Source organism: Protopterus annectens, chromosome 12.part0 (assembly GCF_019279795.1).
Source record: "Protopterus annectens isolate FY-2018-M chromosome 12.part0, PAN1.0, whole genome shotgun sequence".
In the NCBI taxonomy this organism is placed as follows: domain Eukaryota; kingdom Metazoa; phylum Chordata; order Ceratodontiformes; family Protopteridae; genus Protopterus; species Protopterus annectens.
In genome coordinates, this window is record NC_056746.1 from 1,473,651,665 (window position 1) to 1,473,674,719 (window position 23,055).

Here is a 23,055-nt window from a genome sequence, read left to right on the forward strand (position 1 = left end):
AGTGCAATCTATGGCACCCACTACTTCAGGGTAGTGTGGTCTATGATAGAAGTGTTGCATAGTGGTTGCCCTCACCTCAGGGTCAAGGGGAAAATATATGTGCTCACTGGCATGTGGGAGCATAGCATTCAGAAATTGATGGAGTATCCTGGATGCAGATGCCTGTGACACCTCCATCATGTCCCCCACTGGTCTTTGAAAAGTACCTTTCGCTAATATCCTAAGGGCTACACATACCTTAGTTTCCACTGGGATGGATTCCCCTCTGTTAGCTCTGCTCTGAATTGAGGGCAGCAGAGCTCAGTGAGCTGTTGTACTATGTCCCTGTCCACCTGTAGTGCTCTACAATCTCCAGCTTATGTAGCTCCTGGTAGGTTACCCTGGGCCTGACCACTCTTCTCCTCCTCAGCCTAGGCCTATGGTCATCAGCACCAGTAGCACTGACTTCGGCCTCTAGCACATGCAGATGTAGAATGTCTACAGCAGCCTCTAGCATTATTAAGTTTAAAATTCCTAAATCTGTACTCCACTGGTTCAGAATATTCAGGGAAAACCAGTCTGTAGGGTGTATGCATACTTTATACAGTTGTGGTGTAGGTCCAGTATGTAGGATTGGCTAATATGGATGCATGTCAGCTGCTTAGAATATAATTAACATGATTTAAAGGCCCTGGTTATTTGTATGTCACCACTATGCCTTGGGAGGGGGAGTCAGTCAGTGAGCGTGCTTAGCTATGAGGCGAGCCTACCACATAATCTGCTAAAAGTAAATATGAGAGACACCCTGATGTTATCCACATTCACTGACAATGTCAACACCATGTAGGAGCCTACACAAAAGGGTTCTGAGGACACAGTAGCTCATTTAAACAATTCAAAAAATTCACCTCATTTGCATACATATTCATACTGACAGCCTGGAAGCTACATGGGTCATACCTGTGTGTGCCAGGCAACAGCATGAATGCACCTTTAAACAGACACAAAGTAAAGTCCTACAGTACATTTCTGTGACATACATTTATCAATTGTTTTTTATCAATTTTTCTTTCTTGGATTAAGTGTGTTTGGGCACCGTGGCACATAGTGCAAAGAAGTGGAGATGTATTAAAAAAATGTATTATTGGTTATACATTTTCCCATGTATTTTTCAACATCTGCAATGTATTTCTTACCAATACTCCTTGTGATTTACACTTTTCAGGGGAGTTGTGTCCATATTCATGGACAATTTCATACCCTACTATCCATGTAGACTCCTGTACATGAAAAATTTCCATGTACACTACAAACATGGACATAGAGTCTACACAGGTGACTTTCTGGTTGTTGTATCACTTCCACTGCCTAATTTGCATATAATTTACCTGCTTATGGAGGAATTTGCATTGCACAAATATTTCCTTGTTCACGTGTTTTTTGCAAGCTGCTGAGCGAGGCTTACTGAATCTCAAATTGTTCTTGCTCATGTACGCATCATGCCGCGATGCATACACAAAAAAAAGTTGTGTAGAGTTTATTGAATTCACCCCATGTGTTTTTGAAATGTAAAAAAGTTATGGAGCAAACTATACAAAGATTTTTTTTTAAGATATAAAAGAAGTAGATAAAATAAACATGGATTTGATTAAATATGGCTATTACAAAAACAGAAGTTACGAATACGTTAAAAGAATAGGTACAGTTATTTTATGTTGTATGGATTATAAGGAATGAAAGAATAAATGAAAGTATGTTTAATGGTAAATGGATTTTAGTAAAAATATTAAGTAAAATCAGATGGTTGTTATGGAAAAAGGAGTGGGGGGTCTAATGGGGATGAAAAATTTGCACAATTATAAAGGAAATTATGAATATGTATAAACAGATATGTATATATATATATATATATATATATATATATATATATATATATATATATATATATATATATATATATATATATATATATATATATATATATATATATATATTTGTAAATAAGAGTTATTTTTGTATATAAATAAAGGACCCTACTCTTTTCAGTATGTGCTGTGGGATTTTTTTGTATCCGCTTGAGCTACCACCAAGTTAGGCAGATGGTGCTTTGGTTTAGCATCCCACTATCACCCCCCCCCCCGACACACACACACACACAGTGCTCTGCAATGCCAACAATCAATCATCCTGATATAGGAATAGAACCCATAACTTTCGGCACCAAATGCAAGTGTTCTATCTGTTGGAGACAATGATAAAGAGAACAGATGAACCATTTCTTCAGATGCAAGAGAAAGTACACGGCTGCATTAGTATAGCCACATACAGATGTCATACCAATGGATATCTCTTATTAATTACAATACAATGCACACTGAGCTTACTAGTTACACTCTCTACCAATAGAAATACACACCTCTGAATGTTCTGCATAGTCCAGTGATGTAAGTGTATCCAAAGGTATGTATTACTGGATGCAACTGCACTTATAACACAGGTGGAGGTACAGTTCCACCCATGTGAACTTTGAGAGGTGCCCACACTCTCATGGTAAGAATATTTTGTTTGTTACAGCTTGATATTACAGCACAATAAGTACCATGTTATACTACACAGCTGTTCCTTTGCTTTCCAGCTGTGCTGTGAGCACTGCCACAGCCCTAACAGACCTTCACAGTGAAACAGTCACAATTGCCTATATTCTGCATTTAGTGTACCACACAAGGCCTACATCAGGGTCAGTTATACATGCCATTCCCAGGGTGTGCTAATTTTATGCCTGCTCTGTCTTGCACTATTGACTGCATTATTATAGTATTGCTGTATGCTGACAACTGTCCATAATTAGGCCACTGGATGCACTGTCTAGACTTCATATCCTTAAAAAAATGCATGAAAAAGCAAAGCCTACTATTCTACCATCTTTCAAGGTATATAAGACCAATATCGAAAATTTGTCCCTGATTTGGGGCCTTTGCCCACCCCCCCTCCCATTATTTTTGACTTTGTCCAGATTTCTTTTACTTAGTGGGCAAGAGGTATGCTGTCTGATCAGGCATATCCTCCAAATTACCATTGCATACCTAACAATAGTTTTGTAGTTCTCTAGTAGTGTTACATTCTTCTGTGCTTTATCTCTCTCTCACTCTTTCTGTCTTTCTTGCTCCCCTTCCTTTAAATATTTAGTTGATGTTTGTTGTTTTACTTCTCTCAGTTTATGTTACTACTGTATGGAGTGACGGCCTTAGCTATGTCTGTACTATGACAGCAGTCATCACACCATTGGCCTTCCTTGTCATCTTCTTCTGTGTCTCCATTTGTCTTGACAGCTGCCTATGCATAGGGTAAGATAGTAGGACACCCATGGGACTGGGTGAAATGGAGGGTTCCATTGTGGTGTCTAGTGGTCTGTCAGCATAGTGGTGGTTTTGCACCCTTTGGAGATGCCACCGGTAAATTCCCAGAAGGTGATAGTGGTGGTGAAATGATAGCTTGACATCTACATTAGCCTCCTGGAGAATGTTTTTATGTGAATGTCAGAGTCATGCTGCTGTGTGGCCTTGTCTAAAATGACAACAGAGGCAGGGCCCGTCAGAGAGGACAGTCACATAGGGAAATGATCTCTGAATCTCTGATTAGATGCTGCCTGCAGGAAGCCACTACCTTACCATGTTCTCCATTGTGGTCTTTCCCATTCATACGTTTCACTTCATTCCCCTGTGTGTAGTGCAATTCTTCCTATCACCAACTCATCTCTCTCTTTAGTATTTGTGCTTTGTCATTGTGCCCACCATTTTTTAGCATCTCCTTGAGTTGATCTTTGTCTGTGTTCTGCTGACACTACCAGCCCTATACTCTCTTTTCTGTTCATATTGTCTACTTAGTTCCTTCCCCCTGTACTTTTCTTAAAAAAAGAAAATGACGACTGTCCTAGAAAAGAACAAAAAAATTGCCATTTTTCCTCATCCTTCTCTTTCCTTCCCTTTAACCTTTTGTGTGCTATGTGCTTATTGTACACCATGTCTGACTGTCCTATTTACCCCTTTCTTCCCCATTTATAAGACATGTATTGATAAGAGCTTTAATGGAAGTCCCTTATTTAGGCTCTGAATAGCAATGGTAGTGGCATGTCTATGTGTGTGCAGATATGCAAAGATGCAGGTATACCACCTGTTCACTCACTCATGGGATTTGTATGTCACATGACTGCAGTTCCAGTATGCTTCTTCATTCATGGTCAGTGATATTTTATTTTTTTCCAGCATATTCCTTAATTATTTGCTTTTTGTCATGTTAATTACATTCTATTATATTGCTAATATGCTTTGGGTTGTATGCACCACCATGTAAGTGATGTTTCTAAATCCCAGGGCATGTTTCCCTTCGCTGTAATGTAAAACAAATACACATATATATATATATATATATATATATATATATATATATATATATATATAAACTTTGCATACTGCACACATAAAATTTACATAAAAGCATCCCAAAACAGTACTGTCTACTTAAATTAACACCAAAAAATGTAATTTATTTAAAACAAAAGTTAAAATCAGAAGCAAAAATTGGAACACTGACTGCAAGTAGACACTTGGAAATCAGCATTCTCATTAAAATGAACCTGATTCTTTTAAACTATTTAAAATGTAGTAAATAAAACATTCCTAAACTACTTTACTAACAATATTCAACATAGCCCTCATTTAACTACTAATAACATTAACTTAACATTAAAAAAATAGATTAGAATTAGTTAGACATTAACATTATAAAGCATTGATTTAAGTGTATGCAACCTACCTAAATCTCTAAAAAAGTTATAATCAATAAATACCTAGGCAGTTATCATAGCTCAAGGAAGCAACAAGACATACTGCTGTAAAATAAAAGCATAAAAAGATAAACTGAATACTTGGTGGGCCTGGTTAGTGTGATGCATAAAACATCTTGTACTGTGCGATAAGACAAGGAAACAAGGTTTGACTCATGTCTTCACCATTCATTCCCAGAGCTCACAATACAAACTATTTATGCATCACAGATCCCATGTAGTTAGAATCTCATTTCACTGAATTTCATTTCACCCTGACCACATCGCTGAAAACAGAAATTACTGAAAACTTATTTTACTGAATATCATTTCATTGAACTGAACTTAGTATATATGGCACTGTGTAGAGTACTGTAAGGTAATATGGCACTGTGTAGAGTACTGTAAGGCAAGTAAAAGGAATATGCCCTTTTCCCCACTGTATTGCAATCCTGGAGTTAGTATATATAGTTGGTGGGGCATAGCCCCCAGCTTGTTTGTTTTATATTGTATTTTACCAAAAACTTCAAAACAATACATTTTAAACAATAGACATGCAAAGTTGCAACACCAATGACTAACTCTCTCCAGAAGACAATATGTACTCAAACTAAGTGGAGGCTACACCCCCACAGCCCCAACTATATATACTAACTCCAAGACTGCAGTACATGGGGAAAAGGGCATATACCTTTTACTTGCCTTACAGTACTCTAAACAGTGCCATATATACTAACTACAGTTCAGTGAAATTAGTTTTTAGTAATTTGAGTTTTCAGCGAAGTGGCTGGGGTGAAATGTAATTCAGTGAAATGAGATTAAATGAAACAAAGTAGACATATATATATATATATATATATATATATATATATATATATATATATATATATATATATATATATGTATAGGTTCATAGGTTCATAGGTAGGTACTAGGCTATTGGCCCTAGGGCCTATATAAGCCTAGCCAAAAAGGTACCCTGGCTTTCGTCATCCAAGAAAATTATTTTCCTGTGCCACTGTCGAGCAGAGCCACAGAAGTGATCCCTGGGGTGAATTTCCTATTTCCCATCCAATTATCAATATTTTTCTTGAAGAGTGCTGATATATCTATATATCTATATATAAATATGTATATATATATATATATATATATATATGTATATATATATATATATATATATATATATACACACACACACACACACACACACACACACACACACACACACACACACACACACACACACACACACACACACACACACACACAAACACAGACACACACACTATCTTATCTATCTAATGTCTATCTAAATGCACAAGCAACAGGACTTCCAGATAGGGAATTTTTCTACCCCTCTCCCTGATTTAAACCTAAAGCTTTTCCACAGCATTTTGCCTAAACTATAAAAGACCATGGAATGAAAAACAGTTCCAAACTAAAAAAATAAAAAAAGCGAATGCAGTACCAGATCGCACAACTGTTTTTATTACTAAAACAAATAACCACTTTCGTCCCAAGCTTAATGTATTAGGAACTTCATCAGATTTACTTATATGATGAAGTTCCTAATACATTAAGCTCGGGACGAAACCACTTATTTGCTTTAGTAATAAAAACAGTTGTGTGATCTGGTACTGCATTCACTTTTTTTTATTTTCTAAACTATAAAAGAATCATTTTTATTAATGATCATTGACTTTCTATGTTAATGACACAGAGGAATAAAATTAAATCCAAGATGCCATCAGCTATTACTATTCACAGCCTGCTTGTGCTATGAGGATAACCTGATACCAAATGATGGAGGAATGCTCAACTTCAGGAGATTCTGCAGAGGATCCAGTTACCAAAATGAGTAAAACTTTTCATCTACTGGTCTCTGAAATACAAAAGATAAATTCCTGCTGACATAATTGTATTGGTAAGGCACATGGTCATTTGAATGGCTTTGAGAAGGCAGTTGGGACTCATTCTGATGGGCTGATGGAGCTGGATATCAAAATTAAAGAACTTCAAATGAAACCTAAGATTGAAGTTAAGCTTTGACAGTGGTCTAATATTCCAGAAGATCAAATGTTTATTGAAAGACCATACAGCATAGTTTTACTCCATGCAATATGCTAAAAATAAATTCCAGACTTACTATAGTTTGCTTTTCAACATTTAACTTAAAGGATAGACTATTCTCTATTTTGTGATTGCCAGGAAAGGTGTTGCTGGCAGGGTAGAGCAGAATCTTTGCAGATCAAGATAATTCTGCGTAGACGAAGGTTAAAGGGGATTTTTTTGGGAGGCGATTAGATTATGTAAGCAAGAAAAATGGAGATGCAAGCTTTTATACTCAGCCCTGTTCAGAGTTTTCTTCTAGGTAGCACAGCAGCTTTTAATTCACCAACTGAAGCAGTTTGCAAGTTGAAAAAGTCATTTTAGTGGAGTCCAAGTGTTGACTCAGCTACTACTGATTTGTCAGCAGTGGAAATTCACAACCAACCTATGACAAAGCAACATGATTTGTTGGAGCTATTTCCATTGATCTAATGGATCATGATAGATAGGCAGAGGGTACTTCACCTCCTAAGAAACTGGCTTTCTTGCATTTCATTTTTATGTAAGTTTTGAAGTGGAATCTGATGTTTCAGTGCAAAAACTGTGTGCATATGTGAGAGAGAGAGAGAGTGTGTGTGTGTGTGTGTGTGTGTGTGTGTGTGTGTGTGTGTGTGCACGCGTGCGTGTGTGCTGGGTGGTGGGGGGAGGTGATGTAATGTAAACTGTTTCTGAAGAGTGACACTTTGGTAGTTAAATGGTATCAGGTGACTAGCACTGATATTATGTTTAATACGGGCTGATTTGCATGTAAAACTTCACCTTTAATAGTTGCTGCTCTGTTGTTCCTTGCTGCATATTGGACTAAACTGTTTTTTATGACTAGATTTGTGAATAAACCTGGAATTTGATGTGTGGTTCAGTTGCATGGGGGGCACAAGATGGGTAATATGGTAGATTGTATTATTTTTTCTCTCTAGTGCATCAGTTGGGGTTACTTACGCCCATTATGTATTCCTGTCTAAATAGGGGTAGTCAACCACCTCTGAGGGAGTCACCACACTCAATTTCTACATAGTTGTCTCTTTTGCCATGTTAATATTTTTCAAAGTTCACAATTGTTGCATATGTGTCCTTGTTATTGTTATTTAATTGGTATTATGTTATTGTTGTTCTTAGGGTGGTATAATAAGCCTTTGATAAAAAAAACTAAGTTACCACCTAGTATGTTAGATGCTACACTTGCATGGTATATACAGGCTAGAAGAGTCTTGACTACTTCCAGGATAGTTTTACATTGCTGTTTTTTTCTCTTGACCATAAGCCCAGTGTGCCCCTTAGAATCTTATCCTTCATCAAATTTCATGATTTGGACTAGGGTTTATGATTATACTCAGTGTAACTGTAGTAGTGGAATATCAACAGGGGTGACAAATATGAAAAAAGATCTAAAGCTTTGCTTATGTGAGGAGACTTTTTCCATCATGTCATTTTCTTTAAAGGATACAGCTGGTGAGGATCATCTTAAGATAGCAAATTATGGTTTCAGTTAGAGGGACATGCCACTTATCTGTGGGTGGGGATAAGAGAAGAGGAGTGTCCACACTAATTAAAATGGCATCCCTTCTCATGTACTAGAGGTCAAATCTGAGTCAAAAGGCATTTTTTTCTTTTTAGAAAAGACGATCAGGAAGGCAAAAATCATTGTAGTTAACCTGTACCTACTCAGGTTTAGAAGACATGATCTGCATACTCAGAGAGTAACTAGCTTCTCAAGATGCATGGGCTATATGAGCAGGTAACTGGAATACAGTTTTTGCAGCTGAGGTTCATTCTTTCCTGAGTTCAAGGTATACCTCAGCTCCGGGTAAATGTATTTAGAAATGTATAACATGCATGCATGTGAATGTTGGATATACAGTATATAGTGTTCAGAACCACATGATTTCTTACACATGCTTTAAAAGTTCTCTTTTCTTAGCTCTTAAGTCCAGTCAGGTATCTTGGAATTAAATTTCAGATATACTACATGACACATACTCAGAGATTATACAAAAAGTAAGGAAATACTAATTATATGGAAAGGACTTTTGCTAGATCTGCCATAGAGAATTTAAGCAGTAAAATGGTTTATACCCTCATTGACCTTATATCCTACCCAGTGCCTCCCATCAACCACATCTGCAGCTTGTTGGAGTAAAATGTAAAAACTTATACTGGATTTTGTATGGGAATCTGTAACATTGGTTACTTTTAGGAAAGACATACAGAACATTCTGGATATTATATGGCCAGGAAATATTTCTTTATCCTTATAATTGTAGTTACTGGGGTTAATGGATATACATTTTCATCTCAATGTGGAAAACAATTATTGGACATATTATGGATAGATGCTAAGAAATTAATCTTTAGGAATTGGAAGCCGATGAATACTCCCTGATTTAGGAATTTCTTCAACTCACAGAGCAAACAGAAGTTTGAATTTGCCACAAAGGATCATTGAATAAAACAGATATGACTACTTAAATGGAGACTTTGGTCACTAAACTCTTCACAAATTCAAGCGCTATTCAAGAACAAGTTGAATAGTTTTTATGGATGATGTCCTAATCTTACTGAAAATTAATTTGCTGGCTTAATATTACCTATATTTTGTTTTGGGTGTTTGTCACTTTTTCTTTCTTTCTTTCTTTCTTTCTTTCTTTCTTTCTTTCTTTCTTTCTTTCTTGTCTTGGTGAGTATTATATGTGTAATTTATTAACTTGTATTTTTTTATCAATAAAGTTATTGATTTAGAAAAAAAATGCTCAAGCATCAAATCAACCTGATCACCCATTATTTTGAAAAATAAACTTACCAAAAGTTACCAAAAGCCAAAAACAATGAAAAAAATACAAAAAAAGGAAAATAAAAGTTTCATTTTCTAATCCTACAACAAACCCGTGCCTCTACATTCAGACAAAATTTGTCTAAAAATCGGTGGTGTTATGGAAAGGGCTTTTCCTAAGGTAAAGTTTTGGTTTAAGGTTAGTGGCAAGGGTAAGTTTAAGGTTAGCATACATTAGTAAGATGGCAGAAGTCTCAAGCTCACCAGTCCACCTTACTAATGCCTATTAATCCTAATCTTGTCCTTGACTCTAACCTAACACATTGCCTTAGGAAAACAGTTTCTGTAACACTTCCACCACACAACACATCTTGGGCACACACAACATACAGCAACACAAATCTATCCCCTTGCTTAGCTCTTACTATAGCCATAACAGTAAATATATGCTTACACATATTCCTATCCCCTAATACTGACGTTTGTGGTACATCCAAACCTGTTCAGCTGACAGGCTATAACTCATACCATACTTTTCAGCCATCTAACCTGGACCAGAACACTGAAGGCGGAGGTGTGTCCATATTCATCAAGGATAATCACACCTCCAGGCTAGTTGTGCAGCATAATGCATCCGAGGTCATCCAAGTCCCAGGATTCCCACTCCTCTTTTCTTGATATACTGGAAAATATTAGGGTTCAACAAAACACTATGATAATGGGCGATTTCAACTACCCCACCATTAACTGGGAAAACTACTCATGTACCAACTCCTTCGCTCAATGCTTTCTGGAATTCATAAATTCCAATGGCCTGGATCGACTTATCCACACCCCCACCAGAGTCAACAATATCTTAGACCTAGACATTACCAACATGAGTGACTGGTGTTCCACACCTGAAGTCAACTCCTCATTGGTCAGATCTGATCATAAGCTAATCACCCTAGATATCCGCATCCCGCCCCCACCCACCATTAAGGAAACCATGGTAAAAAATTTCTCCAAAGCCAACTTCATGCTTCTTAAGACAGAAGTGGTGAACTTCATGACACCCATGCAGATGGACAATATAGTTATGACTGCTGATGCTGGATCCTACACAAAAGCACTCTATAAGCACTTACACGAGTGCATGGATCATGCTATTCCAAACAGAACCAAGATGCTAATCTCCAATAAAAGGAAGCCAATCTGGTGGTCCCCTGCCATAAACAAACTCTACAACAGAAGGAATAAACTGTTGCAAAAGAGAGTAAAATCCCATGAGTGGAGGAGCTCCCTGGTCAGCATCGGTAAGAAGCTGAGATCCTTTATATGATCCTCCAAAGCTAGCTATGAAAACAAAATCACCACTGATTCTGAGGGCAACCACAAAGCATTCTATAGCTATGTCAAGAATCTCAATGGCAACACCCAGATCTGCTCTGAGTTACAGCACAATGGCATGAAAATTACAGAACCAGCTGATATTACCAACATCCTCGCAGATAGGTTCAGTGCTAACTTTAACCCCTCTCACCAATTAAAGGGTCCATATCTATACAGGAAGAATGCAGAGTCCTTGTAATCACATCTATGCAGGTAAAAGCTGCACTCTCTAAAACCAAAAACACAGCATCCATGGGACAGGACAACATCCCAGGCTGTGTTTTACATGAACTTCAGAACAAACTGGCTCCCCACCTAAGCACCATGTTTAATCATAGTCTTGTGTCAGGCTTTGTGCCCACTGAATGGAACACAGCAACAGTTATCCCACTACACAAAGGGGGGGCCACCACTGATCCTGGGAACTATCACCCTATTAGCCTGACGAGCCTGGTCTGCAAGGCCATGGAATGTATCATCATGGAACTCATAAACAAAGACATTGGTAACCTCCAAACTCTGGACCCCACCCAGTTCGGGTTTGTGAAAGGCAGATCATGTCTTCTGAACCTGATAGACTTCTTTGCAGCAGTCACCAAAGCGGTAGAAGAGGGTAATGTGGTTCACACAGCCTATCTTAACCTCGCCAAGGCTTTCAACACCATCCCCCATTCTGAAATTATAGCTAAACTCACTAAACTAGGTACAAATCCCTACGTCATAAGATGGGTTGCCAACTAGCTCATTGGCAGAACTCACATGGTAAAAGTTGCAGACTCCAAATCTGACTTCAAATCAGTGACAAGTGGAGTACCACAGGGTTCAGTCCTAGGACCTCTCCTCTTTGGTATCCACTTCTCTGAAGTACTGGCTAACACAGAAGGCCTCTGGCTAACGAAGTTTGCAGATGACTGCAAACTAGGAGCCATAATCGAGTCCCTAAATGATGTGGACATCCTACAGAAGGGCCTCACTGAGACAGATGCCTGGTGTCAGAGGCATGGCCTCAAGCTCAATGCCAAAAAGTGCATTGTCATCCCCTTTGGTAAAAACTCTGTACCCATGAACTACCACAAAAACAGCAGTCTATTTAACACTGAATGTGTGATAAGAGACCTTGGGACCCAGGTGGACAGTACTCTCTCCTTTGATAATCACATCTTCACAGTAGTCAGGAAATCCTTATATGTGGCACACCTCATCACAAAAGGGTTCTCTTCCAGGAAAATAGAGGTCATTGTTCCCCTCTACTCTGCACTCATTAGACCCATTATAGAGTACAATGCCCCTTTTGGAATGTACCTCACAAGACATCTGCAGCAGCTGGAAAACCACAGTAGTACCTCACAGAGAGGATTACTGGCCTCAAACAGATGCCCTACACTGACCACCTCAAAAAACTCCAGCTTTACTCTGTAGCATATCACATACTTCGAGGAGATCTCTGAATAACATATAAAGCTATGTTAAACCCAGAGCTGTTGGACATGCTACACCTAAAGAAATCCCAATCCCTCTGAGCTACACGCTCTAGGGACCTAAACCTTGTCACCAGAATAAACAGGACATGATGGAGGGATAAATTCCTGTCCCAGAGACTTCCTATACTCTGGAACAAGCTACCCATCTATATCAAGCAAAGTTCCTCATTAGTACTCTTCAAGAAAAAAACTTGATAAGTGGATGGGAAATAGGAAATACACCCCCTGGGATCACTTCTGTGGCTCTGCTCAACAGGGGCACAGGAAATTAACGTTCTTGGGTGGCGTAAGCCAGGAACTTTGTTGGCAAGGCTTACTTAGGCCCTTGGGTCGATAGCCTAGTACCTACCTATGAACCTATGAAGAAAATTACACATTAGACATTAGGGAATATACCATTCCCCACTGTAGGCCATTCATGAGTTGGTATATACAATTAGTAGGAGTGTGTGATGCAGGTGTGTTGGAAGAGTGCAGTAAAACTGCAGATTTTCCTGATGTTCACCGTTGTACACTTTAAACCAGTATGGCAAAGCCAGTTTCCACATAGCATAACATACAGGACATACATTGGTGTCAGCACTATGTAGTCTGAACCATTGGGGTTAAGATGGTAGACAGGAATATGAAGCATATTAATCATCTGTCCCTGTGCAGTGACTTTTTAACTGTATCGCATGTGGGCTTCATCATTGTTCTCTCATGCCAAAACATTTTCAGCTTATATTAATGTTAATGCCATCAAACCATGCACGCATTTAGCTGTTCTGGAACATCTTCATTCACATTGCTGCATATATTGTCTGCCAGTGGTCTGATGTGCCATTATAGGGATCTGTACTGAAGTAGCTTAAATGCTATGCAGAATGCTAGCACAGTACTACACTTGGGCAAACTAGCTTTAATTCCAATTAAGACTAGTGGGCTTTTTCCTTCTATAACACCTCTTTAAATGCATTTTCTGATCAATTTTTGTAGTTACCTACAGTATTTATCTTTAACTTCATGCTTTGTAACTCACTTGCATATATAATGCTCACCACCTGCCATATTAGGCAGTAGGTATACTTGACTTCTGCAATTGTGATCATTTCTCTCTGAATCATTTGCTTCCTCTTTTCTTTACTTTAATACACAATAATTTTAAATAGTGTAGATCGTACATCCAAATTTCACCCCAGTCATTTTTGGTCTCATCAACATACTGCTTGGTATCATTTATACACTCTTCATTAACAAGCCAGTAATGTAATAACTAGGAAAAACACTGCAGATCACCCAGGCTTGGCAAGCATCAGCGTGGAGTTAAAACATTAATGCTGACCTAGTTATCTTCTTTGTAGTACAGCAATAGTTTATACTTTCCAAATGGTTTTACTCTTGAGGAACTAGAGATAATTGTTTACTACAACAAGGTAAATTTCAGTTTCTCGGACTTGGCATGACCGTAAATGACCTTGGCTGTGCTATCTGCAACAGTGTAAAGGCACTGAATGCAATATAGAATAAAAAAAGGAAATCAGCCTTGAATTACTGAAGAGTTTCAGCCTATTCATACAAGAGAAAACAATCACTGAAATGCTATCTGCGATGATTCTACATCTATTATCTGCTCCTTTTAGAGCTCGGGCATAAATGCAAGAGCTATAAAAGTGAAGTCATACAATTCTTTAATATAGTACAAGCCATCTAATACTACCCAGCCCCTTAAGATTATGCCTCATTGTATAGAAAAGTCTATAAAACAGGTGGACAGCTTTCCCATTGGTTTGAGTATGACATTTTTCCCTTTTCTGAAGAGACTATTGTATGATGTTTAACGGCCTTCCTCTTCCTTCCTTGTAAAGCATATCATTAGCTTTATATTTTGAATGAAATCACAGGGCCACTATTATCTACAAAAGTGGTAATTCCGGTTGAAAAACCTCTTTAATTACTACAAGCCAATTCCTTTAACTTTATCATACTGACAAGATTATCATTATCATCTGTAATCATTAACATCTGCAATGAAAATAGCATATATGAGCTTAAAACAGATATTCACAGATAACATGATTTCAGAAAGTAAGTGTTGTCAATTAATACAGGTGTTTCATGGTATCTGGTTGCTTGTCTATATTACAAATTAATTATTTATTCATTCATTTAATTTGTTTCACTTGCTTAGTCCCTCTGGCCAGTTACCTAACTTCTGGAAAGATCCAGAGGGCAAGACCTTTGGTAAAGCATATAATACGCACTAAGAGGAAATACACAGTGTTATTTAAAGGAAGAAGAAAAAAACTGCAATAATGTGAGAAGCATAAGGCAGCAGATGTTTCAGTGACATGGCAATATAAGGCTTGCCTATAGGACATATTTAAGATAATAATGCATTTGTCAGCAACATTTGTTAAAAGTAATAGAAAATAAGTCAAAGGCAATACTTAAAATAGAAACAGCAAACTAGAAGATTATATTAAGGAATGCAATACAAAATAGGGAACTGATTTAGTTCTGAGATGTAAACTGCTGATCTATCATCAAAGTGTAATCAGGCTTGTCTTTGCCTGCAGTAAATCACTGTTTTCATTTAGAATGAGATATGAGGTATTGCAAAAGTCATTCTGTGTGTTTTTTTTCTAAAGTTGTCATGCGGAAGGAGATACTACTCCAAATCCTTTGCTGCCTGTGCTGATTTGTATTTTTCACCTGAATTAGGGGCTAGTAAACTGGATTAAAAAGTAATGAGAGTATTCATCTGAAATTAAGAATTATAGGGTTGTATATAATGGGGTGTGTTAATTATGTACACTATTTTAGGAAACAAAGTACGTGATGGTCGGGCTTGGAGGACTAAGCCATGAAATTAACGGGTCTGATAATTCGACAAATAACTTACTCCAGTTTTATGAAGTCACCCTTATGTGTAAAGTGCAAGGGAACTGCTCCAAAAATGTAGAATAAGATTGCCATGGTACTACCTTGGAATTAATTAAATTTTTGATGCTATAAATAAACCCAAGCTTCTGGTGAGATACGCTCACCTTATAACTGACATATCAATCTCTCTGTCTGTCTCTCTAACAACTATCTCTAGGTCTATATTTATATCTATATTTTTTTTCAATAATATGTATTTATTTATTTTTCAACAATATACAAGTTAGCATATACAGATGAGTGTTATACATATATTTCTTTTCTGCATTCAGGTTATGCTAAATCATAACTAAAACAATACAATTAAACATATTTACATTATACACACATATGCTTTCATATCTTGATGTTTATAAAGCTGGTTAATTTCACATACTTCCTCTGAATGTGATCTCCAGGGTTAGTAACAATCTCTAGGTTTATGACTACATGATGTTGTGAGGGTTCTTGGGTATGTTGTAATGTATCTTTGATTAATGTTTTCTGTAATTATAATGTTAAAAATCTGTTCCCAGAGTTTAAAGTGATTGGGATTTTTTGTTTGTTTGTTTATTATGTATTTATGGGCTAGTATATGTTTAATCGCCAAAATTCTAAAATTCTCCCAGGAGTTCTTGTATGGGTTAAGCCAGTTAGTAGCTATGTAGAGTTTCAATAATAGAAAGATATTAATAAGAATGTATATTTGGTTTTTAGATAAATTATTTGGGGGAATATGTAATATCATAAATTCCCAAGTGAGCATTGATGATTGATAGCCCATCTTTTGTAGTTGCACTTTCAGTGAATTCCAAAGTTTGAATACACATTTACAGCTCCAGAACATGTGGAGAAGGTCTGTTGTTTTATCTTTACAGTGTGGGCAAGTTGGGGAGTTTTTAAGAGTTAAATTTATGCAAACTAAGGCGTGTGTAATATGCATTGTTATATATCATGAGTTGAGTGAAGGCTAGCTTTTGAAGTGATATGGATTTTACTGTTAGGTTGATTGCTTGGGTTAATTTATGATTGTTAATAGCTGGGAGTTTTTTCTTCCAATAATCAGATATGAGTATATGGTCTTGAAATTTCATGTCTTTTATCAATTTGTATGAGCATGTCATATATTTTTTGTTTAGTAAATGAGTTTTCCATAGTAGTTTACATTTCGTTATTTCTTCTTCATTAATGGTGATATCCTGAAGATAACTCATACACATTTCTTTAATCTGTCTCAGGATCAGCAAATATGATTTAGGAAGGTTCATTTGACTTCTTATTTCTTGAGTAGAACAGTTTAAGTATGGGTATAAATCTTGTACGGTTATATTTATTATATGTGGGAAACGATTTAAGTCTATCAACTGATTATTTATTTTAAGGTTGGGTTTTTTATGTATAGGTTGTAGTATCATCATGGGTTGAAGCAGGTTTAATGATTCAAAAAGTTTTTGTGTTAGTGCTATGGAATATTTAAGGGGTTCTATTAGGTTATATGACTTCATAGTATTGTTGTTTAGGAATGGCAATGCTTTGGGGTTTATATCTAAACTTTTGGCATGATTAAAGTACATTTTTACCCAGTGCGGATACCAAGCTTTGTCTGATGTATTGTATCTTGCAATTCTCAGGATTCTATTGGCGTTTATAATTAGAAAGTAGCTTTCAAAGTTTGGTAAATCTAATCCACGTTTGTTTTTAGGGGTCATCAGTTTTTCATATGAAATTCTACTTTTTTTGGGTTCCCATATAGATTTTGCACATTCCGTGTGGATCTGTTTAAAGAATTTTTTTGGTATGTTTAGTTGGGAGGACATGAAGATGCATAGTAGTCTGGGTAAGATATTCATTTTTATAATCGAGACTTTGGCTAATGGTGGTAATTTCAGATTTGTCCATCTATTTAAGTCTAGTAGAATGTGGTTCCATTTTTGATTTATGTTATTTGAATAAAAATCTTTTTTGTCTGTGGAGAATGTAATCCCCAAATATTTTATTGTTTCTTCAGTTTTGACTTGTCCTATCAGTGGTAGAAGCGAGAAAGATTTAGGGGTTTTCAAGGGGAAGATGTTAGTTTTTTTGATGTTCAATTTGTAGTTTGATATTGTGGAGAAGTCCTCAATAGCAGATATTATTTTCTTTATGTCCATAGTGGGTGTTGTACAATAAATGTTGAGGTCATCTGCAAATGCTGATAGGGGAATTTTAATGTTGTATATTTTTGGGGAGTTATGATATATATTTTGTTTTATATTTAAAAAATGGGTTCGAGATATAAGTTAAACAACAGCGGAGGGCATCCTTGATGTGTTTTATTTCTGATCTGGATTCTTTTAGACTAGGTTTTGTTTATATATAGTGATGTATAGGGGTTATTGTATAATATTTGTAAGATTTGAATAAAAGTTTGGGGTATATTGAAGTAAGGTAGGATTTGAAATAGAAATTTTGTGTTTACTCTATCAAAGGCCTTATGGGCATCTATGAAGAGTGCGTATATGTTTAGGTTGTTTTGGTTAGCATATGAGATTAGTGTGTGTAGTGTTAGTGTATTGTCACTCGATTGTCTGGATGTTATAAAACCAGATTGTTCACTAGAGATAATTTTATCCATTAGTGTTTTCATTCTGTTAGCCAGTATAGATGTTAGGATTTTGGTATCAATATTTAATAATGATATGGGTCTGTAGCTATCTGGATTTTGGGGATCTGCCTTTTCTTTGAGTATAAATATTGTTTTGGATGCATTGAAGTATATATCATTTATTTTATTGTTTATTATGTAGTTTAATATGTGAAATAGGATTTGTGCAATGATGGGGTAAAATGTTTTATAGAATTCTGCTGTGAGACCATCTGGGCCGGGTGATTTATGGGATTTCAATTGTTTGATTGTTGATGTTATTTCATCTATGGATATTGGTTCTATTAAATCTTTTTGTTGTTTCATGTCAGTTTTCGGGAAATTAAGTTTTTGTAAGAAGTTTCTGCTGTTGTCATTTAGGGGTAGGGTTTTTTGGTCTCCATAAGTTTGTGAGTATATGTCTTCAAATATGTTAACAATATCATCATTTTTGGTGTAATTCTTATTCTCATAGGTTATTTCAGTGATTTGAGAGGATGCTTTTGACTGGTTAATAATTCTGGCTAGTGCTCGCGATGGTGTTTGAACATAATTAGCATATTTGGCTAGCATTTTGGTTTTATGGAATGATAGGTTATTGTTGTGTAGCATGTAAAGGTATTTTTGATATTTCAGAAGTTCTGTTTCAGTTTGTGTATTGAAGTTCTTTATTAGTTCCTGTTCTAATGCTTTTATTTTAGTCTCCAATTGTTGTTCCTCTCTGATTTGGATTCTTTTATGGTAAGTTGCTTTTTGAATAAAAATTCCCCTGATTTGGGCTTTTGTTGCTGCCCATTCGATATTTGGGAGGTGTTGCTGTTTTGATAGGTTCGCCAGCGTTGTTTTAAGGGTATCTTGTACCTCTTTGATTATTTCTTTTTTAGTTAAAAGGTTGGGGTTCAGGGACCAGTTATATCCTCGGTTTGGTGAGGGTTTTTAGGGTTCTCGATAAGGATTAGGGTGATTTTAGAATGGTCAGATAAGTATCTTGCATGTATATTTACTGTAGAGTAATTAGTGTTTCTGAAATTAAGAAAAAATCAATTCTCAACCACATTTTATGACAGTTGGAGTAGAACGTAAATTTGTTTGAATTATTTGGGTTATTACAAAATTTAAAGGGATCATACAGATTAAAGTCATATTTAAGTTTGTTTAATGTCATCGAAGCCTGTTTATTGTATGACAGATGTACACTTGATTTGTCTTGTTTTGGGTTTTGATAAGTGTTCCAGTTGCCTGCCAGAATCATATAGTGATTATGGTATTGACTTAAGATAGGGTACAGTGACGCAACGAAGAAGTGTTGATTTTACAGGGTGCATATATGTTGAGTAGTAAAATGGGTTTGGGATATGCAGGAGTTGAGAGGATTACATAGCACCATCTTCCTTCTTTATCTATTTTTGTTTCCGTGATTTTATTTTTGTATTGTGTCTTAATAATTATAGCTACTCCTGCACAATTGGTTTTGCCTTCTGAAGCTATAATTTCTCTTATCCATTGTTTTTCCTTGATTTCTGACCATTGTTTTATGGTTAGATGTGTTTCTTGAACTAGTATAAAGTTTGCCTTAGTTTGCAAAGTGAGGTGTAAAAACAATTTCCTTTTTTTTTGTTCTGGAGCCCTTTGATATTCCATGAGTCAAATTCCCACATTTACATAGCTTCTTGGTTTATGTATGTAGTCTTGAGATTTAAATATAAACATCAGAATGTGTTCACTTTTTATCAAAAACATGTTATGAAAGCATTCTCTTATTCCCATCCCTTCCCTGTGCCTAACCACTAGCTTCCTGGACCAGGAATTGAGCAGGGTCTGAAAGGAGTGAAACTTTGTTTGTTTTTGAACTATTAGTATAGTATCTTCTTGTGAGTTTGAGTTTGTAAATGAAGAGAAGATTAGTAACCCTGCATGACTTGTCACTATTTGTACAAAGCCTACCCAACTCATTCCCTAAAAGAAAACACTACTTTTGTAACCTAAGTCTCCTCTTATGTCTTTTACTATGTGATATTATAAGTTTAAACAGTATATGAACAACCAACTTGTTCTTGGTTAAATCAGTGTACACCAATTCGAAGAGCTTGCTTCAACACTATTTACATATTTTCTAACTCTAAACTTTAACCTCAATATTTTTTAATAACAATACTAGTGATATGTATTTGTTCCCGGTCTACTCCTTCTCTATGATTGGTCTTTACCCCCCATGAGGGGGATTTCTCTGCTCTGTTTATTTCTCTCCTTAGTTTGAGTGTAGTTGGGTTCTGTAATTACAGACTATTATGTTGTTTTTTTCCTCATTACAAGGTTAGGGTGTATACCTGCCACTGCATATGAGATTGTGTTATACCTTCTTTGTAGACATTCCTCATTTTGGTCATCCCTTTTACTTTTGTTGTCTCCCTATATTCCTTAGTCTTGTGACCCATCTGTTTATTCTCTCAGTTCATTTATTGTTCTTTTTGTGTGGTGCAAAATGTTAATGCTTTCATTTTACCATATTGGATATCCTATTTTGAACTTATCAGGATATGGATCGCTGCCGTTGGCTTGAATTGTTGAATTTTTAAAGAAGAGTTATAGTAAATGGGCCATGATATGACATGTTTCTACTATAGAAGCGTTGTTTGGCAAATCTTTCAATTATAACCATTTCTGTGAACCCTGGAGAAAACATTGCAGATGTGTGTGAGACTTGTCTGATTTGGAGAAAAAGCAGTAAACTAAGTTCAACCAAGTAAGATCATCTAATATTCTCCTTTAAGCACAGCATGCAGTAGATTGATCTCGGTACAGTGTTATAAATTGCATTCCAAATTAGTTATAGCAATACAAAAACTGATAGCATGTTCATTGTTAAAGTCTATTATTTATGTGTGTTCAATAAAATTGCCTGAAAACAGTGTACAGAAAGAGTGGTAAAAGGTTGTATACATTGTATATGATAGTGTAGGGTAGAATAGTGGTAGAATAGTTGGAGGGTTCAAGTCATCTAGGGAGTAGAGTAGGTACATTTCAATAAGTAGATAGATGTAGATGGGAAAATATATTGATGCAGCCATTCAAAGCTCTAATTGGGCTAGTTTTATTATCGAGAGCTTCTTAATCCATGGGTATCAAAGTATTTCCTTAAATTAGTTGAGTATGAGGCAGATGAATAGCAAGGTAAGATAACAGATAGTACCTGAAAGCTTTACTCTAAGAATTTTATGAAATCTCAAATTATTGTCATAGCATTGTGGTTTAAGACATCAGGTGTAATAGATGGTATACTTGTCTGATTTGCCATGGCTTATAGCCGGTTTGAGAAGGATGTTTAAACCCTTTAGAGATTCAAATTAGAAAGTTTCTATCCTACATTGCTCCAAAACAACTAACCATATACTTAAGGCTATATATCTTAATATGGTTATTTACTAATTTCACTTTCATAAGGTTACACCCTAGTTCCAAATATATCTTATCTGCTGCATTGTGTTGATGATAGTCGTTTAGTTCAGATATAGAACCACAGACAAATTTCTCCACAATGCAATACCACATAGGATTAGTCTATGTCTGTTTGATATGGTAATGAGACTAGATATTCTCAAAAAGTCATGCAAACATTACAACACTTCAGATAAAAATAAATAAATAAATTAAAAAAAAACAGCAAGGTAGCTTGATCCACTGGGATTTTGTTTTAAGCCAATTGTAATTGCGTGTGGGTTTTTTCACTGTGCGATTCCATTAATAAATTAGTCATGAAGGTATTCCATCTAATTATCTCCAGTATTTTATCAATAAGATGCATCTTATACTGGATCCCTTCTCTGAAATATATCTGTAATCTACTGATGAGCATTTTCGGACTTTGTTAAATGTGATATTTAGCTGCCTGCTAAATGTTATAATAAAATACAGCTGCACTTACAGCAAATGTTATTTTAATGTGGTGCTGGCACTGGTGTAGTTTAATTATGACACTAAATGTTAAACTAAATGCCAGAAATATAGGGAGTTAAGATAAGAAGCTAATTGTTACTGATCTGGCAATGGAGTTCAAACTGTGGGCAAAACTTGAAGAATAGAACCATAACCTGTTACAAAACAAAAATATTCCGTACTGTATCATGGAAGTACAAGCAGCAGCCAGAAACAAGTAGTGCTGAGTATAAATTCATGGCTCACTGCAGTCGCAGATACAGCATAAGGCAAAAAAAAAGGTAACTTGCTGCCTTTTGGCAAACAATCACCCAACGTGGGGAATTCGCACCACCCCCTTCACAGAGTTTGTTGTAACAGTAAGTCTCATTCAGAAACACCATCAAAAATTTTAGCTCCTCCAAGAGCAACATATCCCTAAATACTAGCCCAGCGAAATATACAAATGGTGTTTTACATTGTTCATACACATGGAAAATGATACTTCTATAAAGAATGAGTTCATTTAAGGCATGCATAACTTTGTACATTTTTCGTCCTGTTTAGATGTCTCCTGAGTAGTCCAAGCAGCTAAGCCGACTGTTTAGTTATTCGTGGGGGGACTGCAATTTTGGTCGGACTTCCTGAAGTGTCTTCTCTGTAAACCAACCTCCTAGAGATGTCAAATGTCTTTACAGTTCCTCCCGTGGGAAAAAATAGCAGGTAATGCGTGGGATATCGCGGCTTGCAGGGAGAGAGAAGGAAACACAAGGCCCAGAGCAAATCAAACACAGGTCAGTGAGGAAAAAAGTCACCGGCTAGTCGTAGAGCCTGCAGCCAATTTCAGAAACTCCATACGCCGGTCTGGTGAGTGTATCTAGCTATCTAAGGTGGGAATCCTTTTAAAAACTGCCAGAAAGGTGTTTTTTGCTTCTCTGTTGTTAGCGACCGAGTGTTTGACTCCATCCACATAGAATATCAGCATATTTGGATATTTCATTTGAAATTTTAATTTTCTGTCAATTAAAAACTTATAGTAAGCGAGAGAAGTTGTCTGGCTTGTCTAATTTGAAGGGGCAGATCT